At 40.0% G+C, this 20473-nt stretch overlaps 2 non-coding genes across 2 annotated transcripts; both read left to right on the top strand.

Annotated features, from left to right (window-relative positions):
• Positions 1-484: 484 nt before the first annotated feature.
• Positions 485-640, top strand: LOC124896418. Its single transcript, XR_007052781.1, has one exon. It is a non-coding gene; the product is annotated as a 5.8S ribosomal RNA (ribosomal RNA).
• A 230-nt stretch (positions 641-870) lies between these two features.
• Positions 871-4179, top strand: LOC124896476. Its single transcript, XR_007052837.1, has one exon. It is a non-coding gene; the product is annotated as a 28S ribosomal RNA (ribosomal RNA).
• Positions 4180-20473: the final 16294 nt, after the last annotated feature.

The raw sequence follows: 20473 nt of genomic DNA, 5'->3' as shown, positions 1-20473 counted from the left end.
TATTGAGGAATTCCTAGTAAGAGCGACTCATCATCTTACGTTAACTGCGTACCTTCCCTTTGCAAACACCGGCCATCGCTCCTACTAATTGAATGATACAATGAAATGTTTGGATCGCGGTAACGTGGGCGGTTCGCTACCCGCGACATTGCGAAAAGTCCATTGAACCTTATGATTTAGAGGAAGGAGAAGTTGTAATAAGGTTTTCGTAGGTTAACCTGCGAAAGAATAATTATCAAAACCTACACAGCAGAACGACACGCAAACATGTTCAACAACTGGGATTCCGCGCGGGCGAGGTGCTTCAGCCCTCCACAAAAGCGCCATCCCCTCATCCCCGGCATTCACGCCCAGCGTGCGCATCAGGCGACTAATGAACCCCGGTGCGGAAAGTGCAAAGGAATACTCTAATTCATAGTATGCCCCTCGTGCCCCATCCGTAGCGTGCATTAGGGGGACCTGTGCTTCTTTTGTAAATAAAAATGACTCTCAGCAATAGATATCTCAGCTCTTGGATCGATGAAGAATGTAGCGAAATGCGATACTTGGTGTGAATTGCAGAATCCAATGAACCATCGAGTCTCTGAAGGCAAGTTGTGCCTAAAGAAATTAGGCTGAGGGCATGTCTGCCTAGGCATCACACATCGCATTGCGCCGCTTGCATTGCATCTCAACCATGGGGTGCACTATTATCGTTGGGCAGATACTTTCCTCTCGTGCACCTCGAGCTTGTATCTAGCCTAAATGCGAGTCCACATCGACGGACGTCGTGGCAAGTGATGGTTGTAACTCAACTCTCTTTGTTGTCGCGGCTACAACCCGTCGTGCATCCGGACTCCAGGACCCTATCTCACTTAAGCGCTCCAACCATGACCCCAGGTCAGGCTAGATTACCCACTGATTTTAAGCATATCAATAAGCAGAGGAAAAGAAACTTACAAGGATTCCCTTAGTAACGACGAGTAAATTGGGAACAACCCAGCCTTAGAATCAGGCAGTTCCATCATCCAAATTATTGTCTGGAGAAGCGTCCTTAGTGGCGGACCAAGCCCAAGTCCCCTAGAATGGGGAGCTAGAGAGAGTGAGATCCCCTTTGTGCTCGGACATTGTCGTACCACAAGGCACTATCCACAAGTCAAATTGTTTAGCAATGCAGCCCAAATCGAGCGGTCAATTCCATCTAAGGATAAATATGGGTGAGAGATCGATAGTGAACAAGTTCCGTGAGGCAAAACTAAAAAGGACTTTGAAATGAGAGTCAAAGAGTGCTTGAAATTATTGGGAAAGAAGTGGATGGGGGCCAGCAATACGCCCCGATCGGATATAGAACGGCGATAAGCCAGTCCGCCGATTGACTCGAGGCATGGACCAACATGGATTGGGGGGAGGCCAAAGCCTGGGCTCTCAATATGCTCATAGAACTTTATCTCCTTGATTGTGGTAGGCAGCACACTCCTCTAGCGTGCTTCGAGATCTGCACGCTTTGGACACTGGCTTGTGGGCTTCCCATTCTCCCTGTCTTAAAATATGGACCAAAGAGTCTGACATGTGTGTGAGTTAACGAGCAAGTAAGCCCGTAAGGCGTAAGGAAGATGATTGGTGGGATCCCCATGAGGGGTGCATTGCCGACCAAACTTGATCTTCTGAGAAGGGTTCTAGTGTGTGCATACCTGTCGGGACTCAAAAGATGGCGAACTATGCCTCAGCAGGGCAAATCCAGAGGAAACTCTGGTGGAGGCCCACATCAATACTGAAGTACAAATCATTCGTCTTACTTGGGTATAGGGGCAGAAGACTAATCGAACCATCTAGTAGCTGGTTCCCACCGAAGTTTCCCTCAGGATAGTTGGAGCTTGCGTGCGAGTTCTATCTGATAAAGCCAATGATTAGTGGCCTCGGGCGCGAAACGCCCTCGACCTATTCTCAAACTTTAAATAGGTTGGACGGTGCAACTGCTTTGTTAAGTTGTATAATGGAATAAAGAGCTCTAAGTGGGCCATTTTTCATTATCAAAACTGGCGATGTGGGATGAACTAGAAATCAAGTTATGGTGCCAAACTGCATGCTAACCTAGATCCCAGAAAGGGTATTGGTCATTAAGACAACAGGATGGTGGTCATGAAAGTCAAAATCCACTAAAGAGTGTGTAACAACTCACCTACCGAACCAACTAGCCCCAAAAATTGATGGCACTTATGCGTGTGACCTACACCTAGCCGTCGGGGCAAGTTCCATGCCCCAATTAATAGGAGGGCGCAATGGTTGCTGCAAAAACTTAGGCACGAGCTCGGGCAAAATGACCATCAATGCAGATCTTGGCGGTAGTAGAAAATATTCAAATAAGAACTTTGAAGGTCGAAGAGAGAAAAGGTTCCATGTAAATGACACTTGTACATGGGTTAGTCGATCTTAAGGGTCGAGGGAACCCCGATAGATAGCGTGTTTCGTGCGTACTCCAAAAGGGAATCGAGTTAGAATTCCTGAACCAGGATGTGGCAATTGACGTCAATGTTAGAAAGTCCAGAGACGTAGGCAGGAGCCTCAGAAAAAGTTTTCTCTTTTTTTAACAGCCTTCCCAACCTGGAATCGGCTCAGTCGGAGGTAGGGTCCAGCCGCTAGAATAGCACCGCATGTCACGTGGTATCCAGTGTGCTCCCGGCGTCCCTTGAAATTCTTAAGGACCAAATGTCATCCACGCCTGGTCGTACTCATAACCGCATCAGGTCTCAAAGGTGAACAACCTCTAGTCTATAGAACAATGTAGGCAAGGGAAGTCGACAAACTAGATCTATAAATTCGGGAAAAGGATTGGCTCTGAGGGCACGGGGGTCTCAGTCTCAAACCTATTGGTTGCCGGTGGAATGCTTGAGCTGATCCCCCAGAGAAAGTGGGTTTTCACAGGCTGGCCGAGGGACCGACTAAGAATGGTTCCTTCGGGGGCCTTCCCCACGCGTCGAATAGAAAACTCAGAACTGGTACGGACAAGGGAAATCCAACTGTTTAATTAAAACAAAGCATTATGATGGTCCCAATGGATGTTCATGCAATATAATTTCTGCCCAGTGCTCTGAATGTCATTGTGAAGAAATTCAACCAAGCACGGGTAAATGATGGGAGTAACTATGACTCTCTTAAAGTTGCCAAATGCCTCATCATCTAATTAGTGACGCACATGAATGGATTAACAATATTCCCACCACATGTCTACTATCTAGCAAAACCACAACTAAGGGAAAGGGCTAGGCAGAATCAGCGGGTAAAGAAGACCCTGTTAAGCTTGACTCTAGTCTAACTTTGTGAAATAACTTAAGAGGTGTAGTATAAGTGGTAGCCGAAAGGCGAATGTGAAATACCACTACTTTTAACATTATTTTACTTATTCTGTGAATCGGAAGTAGGGCATTGCCCCTCTTTTTGGACCCAAGGCTCGCTCTGCGGGCCGATTCGAGTGGAAGACCTCAACGATAATGGAAATCTCATATAGAACAGAAGGGTAAAAGTTAGTTTGATTTTAATTTCCAGTACGAATATGAACCGTGAAAGCATGTCCTAACGATCCTTTAGACCTTCGAAATTCAAAGTTAGAGGTGTCAGAAAAGTTACCACAGGGATAACTGGCTTGTGGCAGTCAAGCGTTCATAGCAACGTTGTTTTTTTATGCTTAATGTAGGCTCTTCCTATCATTGTGAAGAAGAATTTACCAAGTTTTTGATTGTTCACCAATTAATAGGGAACATGAGTTGGGTTTAGACCATCGTGAGATAGGTTAGTTTTACCCTACTGATGACAGTGTCACAACAGTAATTTATCCTAGTATGAGAGAAACCATTGATTAACACAATTGGTCACCACCCTTGGTTAAAAAGCCAGTGACACAAAGTTACCATGTGCTGGATTATGACTGAACTCCTCTAAGTCAGATTTTGGGCTAGAATTGATGCATGCTCCCGTCGTCCACCTGTCGACCCGCAGTAGGGGCCTCGGCCAACAAGGGCATGTGTCATTAGCTAAGCCATCACGGTGGAAGGTTCGCATTGGCCGCTTTAAAGTACAATTTCTATCGAGCAGTGGGTGGAATTCGTTGCAGACAATTTAAATACGAGATGGGGTACTGTAAGTGGCAGAGTGGACTTGCTACCAGGATCCACTGAGATTCAGCCCTTTGTCGCTCTGGTTCATCCCTCCCTATCCAATCCAATTATTTTTCTATTTATCTCCAAAAGAGGTTTGTATATCCATACTTGGAAAATCCCACAAAGTGTTATTACTTCACCTCACTCTCGAGCATGCTGCGGCATAGCCTCACCCAAGTTCACCACTTTTTTTTCAAGTTTCACATGAGTTTTATTCCAAATGGTTAAGTATGATCTCGAGTGGAGTTTCTGGAAAAACTACGGCATCAATATTAGAGGTTTTTTGCAATGTGGAGTGCCACTCAAGAGCCCAACGATACGTCGCGAGGCCAACGTCATTGCGTAGACGCATGTCACAATTAGAGGTTTAGGTGACCATTAAGTACAATCCTAGAGACATGTCTAATGACCCGAGCTCCGATGTCTAGCGAAATTGGCAGCATGAAAGACAAGTGTCGTCAAGTGTAATGATAAAAAATGCTGAAGGACCTATAGTGGCTTACCATGGTGGTGTCTTTGTCGAGTTAGTTGCACCAAGGCACCATGGCACCGTGTACCATGGCGCCATGGAACCAAGGCACCATGGCACCATGTCACCATGGCAGCACGCACCATGGCACTACGACACCGCGCTCTATGGCACTATGGAACCATGGTACCAAGGCACCACTCACCATGGCACCATGGAAACGCGCACCATGGCACCAAGGCACCAAGTCACCAAGGCATCACACACCATAGCATCGTGCTCCATGGCACCATACACTATGCCAACAAGGCAACGCGCACCATGGTACAAAGGTACCATGGCACCTCGCACCATGGCACCAAGGCACCGCGTACCATAGCACCCATGCATCCTAAGTTAGGAACTGTGTGGTTGGCACCCGCGCACCCATGCATCCACCGTCAGAGCATCAAGGTACCAAGACACCATGGGCACGGTGAAGGACCCGTGCAAAATCAAAAGAGCGCAAACCTAGGTTCGATCATCCGAATATATTCATAACGTTCATCTATCATCATCCTCACCATTGCATATTTCTTTCGTTGAATACACGCTCTAAGTAATTTTTAATAATATTTCAATATTACGTCATATGTTGGGGCAGTTTTCGTAATGTGTCCAAGTTTATTTTTTCAATTTCTTATTTAATCCTTAAATATTTAAATTTAAATATTGAATATTCACCCAATTATTGGTTTAAGGTCATTCTAATATGCATGTTTAGTGGTTGTTACATATCTATTTCATTCTAGGCATTTTTCCTAATGTCCCCCACATTATTTTTATATTTTTTAATTTTTTATTGAATATCCTTAAATTTAGATATTTTATATCGTTACGTTATACAATACATATGTACGCCATTATTGGTTTAAGGTTACTTCATTCTAATATGCATGTTTTGGGGTTGTTACTTATCTGTTGCCTTCTAGGTGATTTTACTAATGCCCCCACATTATTTTTCTCTTTTTATAGTTTTTATTTAATATCATTAAATTTTGATATTTTATATCATTACATTACAAGTATAAATATGCACTCAATTATTAGTTCAAGGTTACTTTATGCATTGACAATATTTTCCTAATGTTTTATATTTTAAAAGTATTAACATATTTTTTTATTTATTTTTATTTATTTTTTGAATTTTCATAAATAATATTTGACAAAAATATTTTGTTAATGAAAATTGTCATTGACAAATTATGTGTCCCTTTTATGAGTGCATTGACTTAATCTTACGTCAAAACATGCAGTTCTGGTCCGTACATGTCTAGTATGATTCTCTAGCAAAATCATGTCTACTTCTGTCACTTGAGTTTTTTTAAAACATATATAAGGTGGGTAGAGGTATTGAAGGCACTTCAAGGTAACTGTCGCTAATTGGCATACGCGTTCACTCGGCATGTCGGCGTGCAGTGTGGGCATATGGTAGTCTGCATGGCTAGTCCATACGTCCCACCGGTGCCTGCAATACAATGTCGACTACAGTTTATTATGCACTCGTGTCTGCTGTTGGTGGCGTCTTCCATAACGGCACTGTTGGCGCTTGATTTCGGATAAGGTGATGCTTTTGTGCATGCGGCAAGTTCTTGATGCTACTCTTGGGGCAAGCTCCAGGAGCTGCACACTGGAGCTGCACACTTGGGGCCAAGCCGAATCCACATAGAGCACCAGTGGCTGACGTGGGAAGCACCTGTGCACTAGCGTTGGCGTGCCTTTATCTCCTCTGCCCCTCCAAGGGTGCGCTATCGTGTCAAGAGGGACTTGTTTTATCCTTTTAATGTCTTTATGGGCAGCATTGCAAATAATCAATTACTGGGTATTGGGGATGATTATGGGCATACATCAACGGGGTATTTTGATGCATGGTACGTGAGTTATGTTCGGCATGTGCGGTTAGGTTAGATCCCTACTGGAGAAGTGATGTCCTGACTCACCTGCCATGTCAGTTGTGGGGAAAGAGCAATTTAGGTACGGTCAAAGTTGGTTTCCTCTGCTGCATACCTAAGCAAAAGCAATATCAAGTTTAATCGATTTCCTTTAGCCTCTCGCATTTCGTGCTCAGGGTGAACCAAAAGACCTCCCCCATATCCCATGCCTTCCTCAATTCGTCATGCGATGTCGTGGTCCATGAGTGGTGGTTAGGATTCTCTGATGTGGTAGATGCAGTGGGCATGGGGTCTTCATCAGCTCCTATCTGCCCTATACGATGCTCTTTGCAAACGACGGTCGCACTCATCTTGAACCCATCCGTGCCCTTTTGGGTAGGCTGAGCTCATATAATGTCGGTGTCGATGAGGATTCCTACCTGGTTGATCCAACCAGTAGTCATATGCTTGTCTCAAAGATTAAGACATGCATGTGTAAGTATGAACTAATTCAGACTGTGAAACTGCGAATGGCTCATTAAATCTGTTATAGTTTATTTGATGGTATTTACTACTCAGATAAATATAGTAATTCTAGATCTAATACTTGCAACAAACCTTGACTTCTGAAAGGGAAGCATTTATTAGATAAAAGTTTGACGTAGGCTCTTCCCATTACTGTGATGATTCATGATAACTTGGTAGATCGCACGGCCGTCGTGCCGGCAATACATTATTTAAATTTCTGCGCTATCAACTTTTGATGGTAGGATAGTGGCCTATAATGGTGGTAATGGGTGATGGAGAATTAGGGTTCAATTTTGGAGAGGGAGCCTGAGAAACGGCTATTATGTCTAGAGAAGGCAGCAGGTGCACAAAGTACCAAATCCTGACACGGGGAGGTAGTGACAATAAATAACAATTCCAGGCTCAATGAGTCTGGTAATTGGAATAAGTATAATCTAAATCCCTTAACGAGGATCCATTGGAGAGCAAGTACGGTGCCAATAGCCGCAGTAATTCCAGCTCCAATAGCATATATTTAAGTCATTGCAGTTAAAAAGCTCGTAGTTGGACATTTGGATGGACCGGACTGTCCGCCTATGGTGTGCACCGATCGTCTAGTCCCTTTTGTCAGTGATGTGCTCCTGGGCTTAACAGGCCATGCCGTTCCTCCCGCGCTATTACTTTGAAGAAATTAGAGTGCTCAAAGCAAGCCTACGCTCTTTATATATTAGCATTGGATAAAAACATTATAGGATTTTGGTCCTATTACGTTGTCCTTCGGGATCGGAGTAATGATTAACAGGGACAATCTAGGGAATTCATATTTCATAGTCAGAGGTGAAATTCTTTTATTTATGAAAGATAAAAAACTGAGAATACAATTGTCAAGGATGTTTTCATTAATCAAGAACAAAAATTATGGTCTCAAAGACAATAAGATACAGTCCTAGTCTTAACCATAAATGATACTGACCAGGGATCAGCGGATGTTTCTTTTAGGACTCCGTCGGCACCTTATGAGAAATCAAAGTTTTTGGGTTTTGAGGGGGGGGGGGGGGGGGGGGGGTTATGGTCGCAAGGATAAAATCTAAAGGAATTGACTGAAGAGAATCTCTAGGAGTGGAGCCTGCGGCTTAATTTGACTCAACACGAGGAAATTTACTAGGTCCAGACATAGTAAGGATTGACAGATGGAGAGCTCTTTCTTGATTCTATGGGTGTGCATGGCCATTCTTAGTTGGTAGAGCAATTTTTTTGGATAATTCTATTAACGAATGAGACCTCATCCCGCTAACTAGCTATGCGGAGTTATCCCTTCACGGCCATCTTCTTAGAGGGACTACGGCCTTTTAGGCCGTGGAAGTTTGAGGAAATAATAGGTCTGTGATGTGCTTAGATGTTCTGGGCCGCACGCGCTCTATACTGATGTATTCAATAAGTTTGTAGACTTGGCCGACAGGCTCGGGAAATTTTTTAAATTTTATCATAATGGGGATAGATCATTACAATTGTTGGTCTTCAACGAGGAATTCCTAGTAAGTGCGACTCATCAGCTCGCATTGACTATGTTATACGCCAAAATTACACCTATCTTACGACAGAGTAAGCGGTCACTGTAAAATATAGAACCTAGCTGAGTTGGGTGTCGAATCCCATAGGGAATACTATGTTCACTAAGTATTGTGAATGTTATTAGACTGTTGATCTAAGGTTCCTGGGTAAAAGGGGGTTTGGATGTTTTAACAATATTATTTCATATTTGTATCACACAAGGTCCATCTAATGAGAGTTAATGTAGATGTGATTTCAAAAAGAATGAATTGACTAGAGTTATGCTCACCAAGATGTTCAACCAGTTCGGGTTATGAATTTGTGCTCGAATTCTAACTTATGTATTCAATTGCAAGAATTATTGAATTCTAAGAATTACTCATTGGTTTCTAAACCTAATGAGTGTTTCACCCTTTACTTCTATCAAACTTAAAGGATTCATGCATTATTCAATAACACTCTCATGAGGTTTAATCCTATTAAGGCATCATCCCATTAACCCAAAGGCTAAACCTAAGACGTTCATGTGAATCACTTTTTTTCCAACATCCACTTTCTTATAAGACAAGTGGTGTTCATGGGCTCACTTCTCAAGTTTGCAACCAAGAGATGTCATTATTATGAAGAAAGATTCATGCAATTTAGATAGATGTTAGAATTCAAACTAATTCACAACCCCAAAATAGTTCTCTAAATCAAGGCTCCCATAACCCTTGTTATGGGAGCTTAGGTACTCATCTCCATGTAAGAAATCATAGTAAAATTGATATTTATAAATGGCTTCAAGAGAGTACTTACGAAATTCAAAATATTGTTCTTATCAATCTTCAATGGAAAATATATAAACAAACAATTAGACCTCAATCTCTAGATTCCAATCTCAATGAAAAGTGTTTCACAACTCTTAATAGAGGCAAAAGTATGAAACTAATGACAAAAGATACGAAATAAACCCTAATACTTGGTATTTATATGTTTCCAGAACTGGAATTTTAAAATTTGAACTCGGAGTTGTCGCTTCATGATCGACAGGTTGAGTAACAATTTATCGATGAGGAAACAGTCCATCGCAAAGACAATTGTTGAAGCACCAGTGAGTCTATGATCTGTTTCTAGGCGATGGGTCAGGTGACGGTTCATCGCAGGGCCAACGGTTCATCACCTGGACCGTCGCATGACATTCTGTGTTTCCTCATTCTATTTCTTGGTGACGATTTAGGTTGAAGGTTTATCGCAGTGTCGACGGTCTGTTGCCTGGATCATTACAGGCTATCCAATGTCACTGTCTTCTATTTTTTTGGGTGACGGTTCAGACCGACGGTTCGTCGCAAGGTTAATGGTCTGTCACGTGAGCCATCGATGATCTTTTTATTTGTTTTTTCCCAGTTTATCCAAGTTATCATTTACACTTAGTTCTTATCCTAAAAACACTAAAGTACATAGTTAAATGCGACAATATTACTTGAAAACACACAATTATCCTCAGAAAAATTCCTAAATGTTTCGTCAAAAGCTGGAACATCAACACCCTCAACTTAAGGAAATTACTTTTCCTCAAGCAACTCAACACCAAGATACATATACGAACAACATTATGATGGGCACTCAACATTCATATCCACATAGCTATATAATCATTCAACTGCCCGTTGATATTCTGTCTTTTGATGGAATATTTTTGTTTCTTTTCTTGGGAAAATTGGATGTTTTCAAGAAACCAACGTTGCATTTGATGCGGGTTTTTAGTGTTTCAGGGCAAGCAGTTCGCTGAAGGAAAAGACTTTGAAAATTGGCAGAAAAGTACTTCTGACGGTTGAAATGGTAGACTGTCACACTTTGAAGGACTACAAACCTTGCTATCAAATTTGAGGCAGAACCCAAGTTTTTAGAACTCTCAGCGATGGACCAAATGGTGGACCATCAGATCTTCGACAGACCACCAGCTTGTCCATCAGTCTTATCCAGAACATTTTCTCCTGAAAGACTCAATGATAAACCAAATAGTAGACCATCAAATCTGCGATGGGACACCGTCTTGGCCGCCAGTCCTATCCAGAATATTTCCTCCTGAGCGATGGACCAAATGGCGGACCGCCAGATCTACGGCAGACCACCAACTTAGCCATCCGTCTTATCTAGAATATTGCCTCCTAAAAGACACAATGACAGACCAAATAGTAGACCGTCAGTCTTTCGGCGGATCACCAAATTGTCCGTCATCCTTATCCAAAATATGACTATCAAGGATCACCAGCAACGGACCAAATGGTGGACCATCAACCCCTCGACGGACCACCAATTTGTTTGTCAATTTGGACACAGTTTTCTGAATTCAAATTTTAGATTCTTTTTTACCTGGGAACGTATAAATACCAGTTTTAGGTTTTATTATTGGTCGCTATATTTAATTTTCACTTGTTATCATAGTCTCTATGTCTAGAAACTCTTTGTAACCTAGTATTTTAGGGAATTAAGCAAATCTTGCGGATCTAATCATTCCATATCTATTGAAGATTCAAGAAAAAATTCTTGTAACCTTTGTAAGTAAATCTTGAATTAATTAATGAATAACACAATGATTTCTTCTCTTCCTATTATGGAGATATATGGCTAAGCTCCCATAACTAGGGTTGTGGGAGCCTTGATGTGAAAAGCTAAATTCGGTTGTGATCTAGTAGATTCCCATGATTAATTGATATTGCATAAATCCTTCTTCACTCTAATGACTTTTCTTGGTTGCAAACTTGAAAAGTGAGCCCAAGAACATCACTTTTTCGAATGGATAAGTGTTTGTTGGGAAAAGAAAGGGTTTACAGAAATCTAAAGGCATTAACCTTTGGATAGAGGGTAGATGCCTTAACCGGATAAACCCATGCGAGAATATAGTTGAATAAATAATATGTTCCTTATGTTTGAAAGAATTAAGGGATAAAATTACTCATGTAGGTTGAGAAACTAATGGGTAAACCATAGAATTCAATTACTCTTGCAATTAGAATTGTTTATAGAGAATTCAAAACAGTTGGCAACCCTAGCTATTTAACTATCTTGGTAACCATAACCTGAGTTTGACTACTCTATTGAATTAATATTTTTTTAGTACAATCAACAAGTGGATTACTTTCTATGACAAGCATTTTTATACAATTTATAAATCAAAACCCCCTTTTTCTTCAGGAACCTTCAACCAACAGTCTAATAACAACCATAATAATTAGTAAACACAGTATTCCTTGTGGGATTCGATGCCCAACCCAGTTGGGTTCTATATTTGACAGCGACCACATACACTTTTATAAAAAGTTTGTAATTTGGGTGTATCAAATTTTGGTGCCATTGTCGGGGAATACGATTGTCAATTAGGTTTGTGATTGTTAATCGACCCTTTAGTCAAAGTGTCCTAAATCTTTACTTTTATTTGTTGTTTTTATTTGTGCAGGTTGATAATTATGTATGCATAATACATGGATATCTGGTGCACCATTATTACCAATACATCTAGAGCCTCAGTTGATCGGTAGAATGGCTAATCCATAAAAGGCCAAAAGATTAGCCGCCTTGACTAATGCTAATGTAAATTAGCAAAATACTGATAACCTTGGTCGGGTGCCAAATATTGATGATGTGGACATGGGAGATGATGACTTATTTGATCCTAGAAACCCAAGGCATGCTGGGAATGTAGCTGCACCTATGAATCGCAATGTACATTGGAATTGCCTTTTTAGGGGAAGACAGGACCACCAACCAATTTAGTTTGATCTCAAAGATGATGATGATAGAATGGATAGAGCAGGAGTGACTGGAGCTATTATTCCTCTACCTATAGTACCTGGAGCAAAATTCAATATCACTAGTACGATAATCTAACTCCTGCATCTAAAGGGGTTATTCAGTGGTCTGTCAGGAGATGATCATAACATGCATTTGGTGAATTTTGTAACTATTTGCAAATCTTTTGATAATCCTGGAGTAGGGTAGAATCTTATTCGCTTGATGTTATTTCCATTGTCTCTATTTGGGGAGGCAATATTGAGGCTTAACAAATTGACGCTCGATTCTATAACCAACTAGAGATAGTTGAACGAGGCTTTCCTAGAAAGATTCTTTCCGCCTTCCAGGATGGTACAGTTGAGGGATGAGATCAATAATTTTAGATAGCTCCCAACCGAAGCATTTCACAAAACTTGGGAGAGGTTTGAAAAGAAGTTGATGGAGTGCCCAAATAATAATATGATGGATATTTATCTAATGGAGACTCTTTATCAGGCTTTGAACTCTATTACAAAACTAGTTATTGATAATGTTGTAGGGGGATCATTTATGGATCTCACTTCTCATGAGGCCTCAGAGATGCTTGATCTGTTGACCAAATGAAGCAAAGTTTGACATACTAGGGATTCTGTGGTAGAAAGCCCTACTGTTTCTGTTAGTATGACTATAGAACAATGTAAGAAAGAGGAAGAATGTAATCAAGATATGGCACATTTGAAGATTCAAATGGACTTGTTGACTAACCACTTATTATCTAAAAAGACTGAAAAAGTGAAGGCTATTGCATCCTATGATAGAGATGATTTTGATTTAGAAAAAAAGGAAAATTATTTGAATAACTAGAGGGTTTCTGAGGCAATAACCAAGGAAATCAAGGCTGGACTTATTATGAAAAGGCTAGATATAAGGAGAAGGGTCAAGGAAACTAGAAGAGCAAGAATGATAGAAGTGGATTGTATGTACCTCCCAGAAGCTGAAATAATGCTACAACTAGCTCTTGCAAGATTTCCTTGGAGTACATAATGGAGAAACTATTAAAAGGAGTTGAGGCTACCAACTCTGGGGTGACTACCATGAAGACTGATTTGTCCTCTATGAGTCAGTTGGTAAACTCCCATTCTACTTCGATCAAACAGTTGAAACACCAAATGAGCCAACTCTCTACAACATTGAATCAGAGAAAAAGTGGAATGCAACCGAGTGATACAATTCAAAACCCTCAGAATGATGGTTTATGCATGGCTATTACCACATAGAGTTGTAAGGTTTTATCAGGCCCTTCTTTGTGAAAAACTGTAAATAATGAGGCGGTCAAAAAAAATGTAGATCTTGAAGAAGGTAATCAAGTAGAGTTTGAGAAGATGGATGGCATTGATATCCCTTCTAATCATCAGCAAGTTTATTAGTTGGAAAAAGAAAAAGAGAATAAAAAGGTAGTAGTGGTTAATACTCTCCCAAAACCTCCTCCATTTCCCTAGAGATTGAAAAAGAAGGCTGATGATACGAAGTTTAGTAAATTCATAAAAATGGTGAAGTAGCTGATTGTGAATGTTCCTTTGGTAGAGGCACTTGAACAAATGCCAAGATATGCTAAATTTATAAAGGATCGTGTGACAAAGAAAAGAACGGTGAGTTATGAACTGATGGATAATCTCCATCATTATAGCGTTATTTCTAAAAGGTCCTTGGTACATAAGAAGGCAGATCCAGGGGCATTCACTATTCCTTGTACGATTGGGTCTCTGGAAATTGCTAAGGTTTTATGTGATCTGGGGGCGAGCATCAATCTGATGCCACTGGTTGTTTATAAAAAGTTGAGTTTGGGAGATCCCACACCCACCAATATGCAACTTGTGATGGTAGATAAGTCGGTAAAATGACCTATTGATATTTTGTATGATGTGCTGGTGAAGGTGGATAGATTCATATTTCCTATGAATTTCATAATTCTGGATTGCGAGGTGGACCTCAAAGTACCCATAATCTAGGGTCGACCTTTCCTCGCAACCAAAAGTGTGATGATTAACTTACAAGCTAATAAGATCTTATTCAGGATGAATGATGAAGTGGTATGCTTTTATGTGTGCCAATCGATGAAGCATAATAAGGAAATAAGTATGTTCTTAATTGTTAATGTATATTATCAGGATGAGTAGGAAGTTCCAATAGAGGAAAAATTTCTTCTCGAGCCTTTAGCTACAGTGGTTATGAATTTTGATTGTGAACGCATTAACAAGTATAAAGAGACTGTTTGTGCTCTGATAGGAATGGGTTCATACTCTTATACTCTGAAAAATTTAGATCTTGATCTTGCTAATCAACTAGTACCACCAACTAAGCCATCTATTGAAGAGCCACCGATGTTAGAATTAAAAGAACTACCAGGGCATCTAAGGTATGTGTTTCTGGGAAATAAAAATATGCTACCTGTTATTATTACAGCTGATTAGGGAGAGCAACAGGTGGAAACACTTATTTCGGTACTTTAGAGGTACAAGAGAGAAATAGGGTGGACTATTGCATATATTATTGGCATTCCCCCTAGAATTTGTACTCATAAGATACAACTTGAAGAAGATTGTACTCCGACTATCGAGCACCAATACCGTCTTAACCTACCAATGCAAGAGGTGGTTAAGAAGGAAATTATTAAGTGGTTGGATGCAGGAGTGGTTTTTCCTATTTTCGATAGTAAATGGGTGAGCCCAGTACAATGTGTTCCTAAGAAAAGGGGCATGACTATTGTTGCAAATGAATGGAATGAGTTAATTCCACTCAGGCCTATGACTGGGTGGAGATTTTACATGGACTACCGCAAACTAAATTCATGGACTTTAAAAGACCACTTCCTGATGCCCTTCATGAATTAAATGCTCGATCTATTGGCAGCAAGGGAGATGTATAACTTCTTGGGTGGTTATTATGGATATAATCAGATATGCATTGCTCCTATAGATCAGGAGAAAACAACATTTACATGCCTGTATGGCAATTTCATATTTAAGTGGATGCCATTTGGGTTATGTAATGCCCCTGCTACCTTCCAACGGTGTATGATGTCTATTTTCTCATATATGGTTGAAGACACCCTGGAGGTGTTTATAGATGACTTTCCTATGGTAGGAGATTCATTTAAGTTATGTTTAGTGAACCTAAGTAGAGCCTTGTAGCAGTGAGTGGAATTCAACCTTGTGCTTAATTGGGAAAATGTCACTTCATGGTGAATTAGGGCATTGTTCTCGAGCATAAAATTTTAGTAAAAGGGATTGAAGTTGATTGAGACAAAGTGAGGTTATTGATAAGCTACCACACCCCATTTCAGTGAAGGGAGTGCATAGTTTCCTTGGACATACTGGCTTTTATTGGGGGTTTATAAAGGACTTCTCCAAGATTCCAAATCCACTTTTCAAACTTTTGGACAAGGAGGCTAAGTTTGTATTTGATAATAGTTGCATGAAGGCATTCAAATGCCTTAAAGAGAAGATGGTTGAGGCCCCTATTATTATTGCACCAGATTGGTCAAAACCATTTGAGATCATGTGTGATGCAAGTGGTGTAGCCCTTGGAGCATTGTTGGGACATTAGAAGGACAAATTATTTCACTCGATTTATTATGCCAGCAAAGCACTAAATGGGGATCAAAAAAAACACACCATCACCGAAAAGGAACTCCTTGCTGTAGTCTATGCTTTTAAGAAATTTAGAGCTTATCTGCTAGGGATCAAGGTGGTGGTCCACACAGCCTTGAGGTATTTGATGGCTAAGAAGGATGCAAAACCAAGGTTAATTAGATGGGTGTTGCTGCTCCAAGAATTTAACTTTGAAGTCAAAAATAAGAAGGATTGCGAAAACCGAGTTGCAGATCATCTATCTAAGATGGAAGGTGAGCAATTTGATATAAATGATGCATTTCCTGATGAGGAGATCTTAGCTGCTACTATGGAGAAAGTGCCTTGGTATTCTGATTTTGCAAAATATATGGAGAGCGAGGTCATTCGGTAAAATCTTTCTTTACATCAAAGAAAGAAATTCCTTCATGATGTGACACACTACTTCTGGAATGAGCCATATCTTTTTTGGAGATGTGCTGAAAGCATTATAGAGAGATGTGTGCCAGAAGTGGATGTATTATGTATATTGGAAGCATGTCATGCTTTCCCAGTTAGAGGTGATAATGCTGGTGATCGAACTGCTAGAAAGGTATTGCAGAGTGGTTACTATTGGCCAACGTTATTCAAGAATGCTCATGAGTTTGTGATAAAGTGTGACCAATATCAGAGGCAAGGGTCGATCTTCAAGAGGCGTGATATGCCTTTGACTAAGACACTTGAAATAGAAGTGTTTGACGTTTGGGGCATCAATTTCATGGGCCCTTTTGTAAGATAGTATGGAATGAAGTACATTTTAGTTTTTGTGGATTATGTGTCGAAATGGGTGGAAACCGTTGCCTTGTCTGATAACGAAGGGAATAGAGTTGTGGAGTTTCTCAAGAAGAACGGAGGAACTCATTTCTGCAACAAAGTGTTCTAGGATGCCTTGGTGAAATATGGGGTGAAACAGCATAGAGTAGCAACTCTATACCACCCATAAACTAGTGGGCAAGTGGAGGTGTCCAATCAGGAGATTAAAGCCATCCTATCCAAAATAGTGAACGCTAATAGGCAAGATTGGTCTTGCAAGTTAGATAAAGCTTTGTGGGCATATCAGACTGCTTTTAAGATACCAATTGGTATGTTACCATATCAGTTAGTCTATGGAAAAGCATGTCATTTACCAATCGCGCTAGAAAACAAGGCTTTGTGGGCTCTTAAAAGATTAAATCTAAATTGGAAGGAGGCAGCAGAGCTAAGATTGGGACAACTGCATGAGATGGATGAATTCCATCTCGGGGCTTATAAAAGGGTAGATCTTTACAAAGAGAAGATGAAGAAGTACCATGATCGAAGGGTTGAAAGTAGAGATTTCCAAAATAGAGATTTAGTGCTTCTATCCAACTCCAGACTCAAATTGTTTCCAGGTAAACTCAAGTCCAAGTGGTCAGGACCGTTTAAAGTCCGTCAAGTCTACTCATCTGGAGTATTTGAACTTGAGATTGAAGACGGAAGCGTCTTCAAAGTTAATAGGCAATGAATCAAGATTTATATCAGTCTAAAAGACTTGATAAAAAGTATTGATACCTTCTATCTCGTTGAAATCTGAGTAATTGAGATATCTGAGTCACGGTGCGATGATAAATGAGGACCTAGTCAGAGGCAACCCACAAATTGGTGTTGTAACTATAGTTAGAGTTCATGTTATGTATTTGTGCATTTTTGATGTATTAGTGGAGTGTATAGGACAAAAAATACAGTAAAAAAGGGGACGCAAGGATACAGTTGAAGACAGGACACAAACTTAAGCTACTGGAACAAAATTGATGGCTGATTTGGAAGACCACCAGTCATCTGATGGAACACCATTTTGATTTTTAGAAAAAGGCAAGACAGTTCATTCACTAGATTGAGTTTACGGTAAAAGTGGTGGGATATCACAATCTTGGTGGGCCGTCAAATCAATCGTCAAACTCAAGATGGTTGACCTACATTCTGGTAAGGTATGATGGTCAACCTGGCGGACCATTAAAATCTTGGTGGTCCGTCCTACTGACCGTAACAATGAAGCAGAATCACAAAAATATTGGTAAAGAGCGACGGCTGGGGTGGTGGTCCGTCGTATATATGAAGGACCGTCAGTATCTCTGTCGTATCAACCTTAATTCTAAATTGGGTGGGTTAATTCTATACTTTTCTTAAGTGATCCTTATTTGACCCAAACGAGTGTTAAGGATAAAATTGAGTGGTTCCATTCATTGTAATAGTTTCGCATCCTTTGACTGTTCCATTACCTTAGGATTCAAACAATCTGAAGGCAGTTCTTTTATCTAAGACTCCCTGTCTCCTTCAAATTTCTTTATTTAATCAAGCTTAATCTCTCCCTGTCTTCAGGATAAAGAAAGAGTGAAAGAAGTGCTAAAGTTCTAAGCTAATTTTTGCCACTGAAGTTCCAAGAAAGTAGATTGCTACAAAACCAAAGAATGCGCTAACCTTCCCTTTCTTTTCTCTCTAAGAAATGTAAAAGCATGATTTTCTATCTTAGAGTTCTTCTTTTGTGTTGAGTATAGATGTTTGAGACTTTAATGTATCTTGTTGGGTGATGTCTGAATAAATTAAATTGCTTAAAATTTGAAGAATGGTGCTTCAAATGTGAATTTAATATCGTTGCTATAGCTAAAAATTGATCTGGCATATGAGATGCTCGACATAATGTTGAATCAAAAGCAACAACTGAAGACGGAGTTGCAATGGCTAAACTGGTAGACTGTCAAATTTGTGACGGACCACCAAATGGACCGCCCCAGCATGGTGGCAAAGTGCAGGTTTAGTCTAGGAGATGATCCCTCTAGTTGTAATGGGTAAGGTTGTGAGTGATCCTACCATCATAGGGGATAACATTGCACCAAGCATGGATGCAGACATATCGCCATACTTGACAGACGCCTCAGACTAAATAAGAGGCAAAACAAGTATACTCAATCCTTTGTACATTACTTTACATGTTTTGAGGACAAAGCATATAATTTTGTGTGGGGGTTGATGTACTTGTCTCATAGTTAGGTTAGGTTGCTAATATTTTGAACCCTATCATGCATTATCTAGTAGAAGTGGCATAGCTAGGGAGTTTTAGTTCTATATGTCAGAATTCTTAAGCTTGTGATGTAAATATCTGTGTTTAGTGTTATTTATAAAATACTTAGTTTACGTACCCTTGTAGATATGAATAATGAATGATGTTGGAATAAGGCTATGAGCATGTGTGTGTAATTATTTACTTTATTCATGCAAGCATGTGTACATAACCTTCAGTAAATCTGCATGTGGCTTTAATTTGTAAAAGGTGCTTGAATTATGTGATGAAGATTCTAAGGGTAGCAAAAAAAGTTTAACTCAGTTGCTTGTGGGTGTGAGGATTTATCTCAGTTTTTGCATAATCTAATGCCTAGAACTTTCCTGAGTCATTGATACTATCTTCTAGATGATTCAATAGGTTAGATGGAAGGCCTCCTTATACCTTCAGTCTGCTGAGCCTAAGTATATAAACCCACCAAAATGATTTTTCCCTCACTTGAACTCGTTTAAATCTTTTAGTAGTTTTCTTCTTGACCAATAATTAAAATTAACTCTCCGTAATACTTTAGAATTCAAGTTCAACTCTGGCCATGGCCAAATATTAGGTATTGTGCACCTTAATTTAGGCAAAACACCTAAATTAAGGGTGGCTATTGTCAAAATGAAAGTGGTCGGTGTAAAGTTGGTTTAGAACTTAGTTAAAGGCATTTGTTCCTGATCTGTCAAAGTTTTTGTGCACCTTAGTTGAGTACATAGCATCAGTTAAGGGTGGTTGATCCCTTTCAAAAAGAAAAGAGAAGAAGTGAATAATGGAGAGTGAAAACAAGTTGTTTAAAATAGCAGATTAGGGTTTTAAAGATGCTAGAGGAAGGAGAGTTAAGTATTAATGAGTCACTTTACCCAACAACGTATCCTCACCTAGCCTGAAGCCTCATTGTAAGCCTAGAAAATACCTGTTTGATCTTAGTGAATCAACTGTGAGGGTGAGTCATATGGAAAGAGCAAGCCTATGGGCACTTGGACTATACTTGTAACTTCTTTATGAGTGTGAGAGCTTATATTGTGTCCATATGATATAATGAGTGGTGGACTTCTTTATTGTGAGGGCAACTGGAGTTTTAATTTGGTTTCATTTTCTCTGTAGGACATAACATCCATGTGTGTGTGCTGAGTTATAATCAACGCTGGGTGTACAACCAGATATGTTAAATTCATGTGAGTGAAATGATGAGTGAATGATTGTGACAAAATAATTCATTAGTTGGTTTCTTGTCATGATATTGTTCATGTTCAAAATTAGGTACTGAGTTTCTTGAGGACAAAAAATGATCTTAAGTTGAGGGTATCGATGTTTCAGCTTTTGACGGAATATTTTTGCATTTTTTCTTGGGAAAATTGGATGTTTTCAAGCGACCAAGGTTGAATTTGATGTAGTTTAGTGTTTCAAGGCAAGGAGTTAGCTGA

Source organism: Capsicum annuum, chromosome 2 (assembly GCF_002878395.1).
Source record: "Capsicum annuum cultivar UCD-10X-F1 chromosome 2, UCD10Xv1.1, whole genome shotgun sequence".
NCBI classification, from domain to species: domain Eukaryota; kingdom Viridiplantae; phylum Streptophyta; class Magnoliopsida; order Solanales; family Solanaceae; genus Capsicum; species Capsicum annuum.
This window is presented reverse-complemented; position numbering and strand designations above follow the sequence as displayed.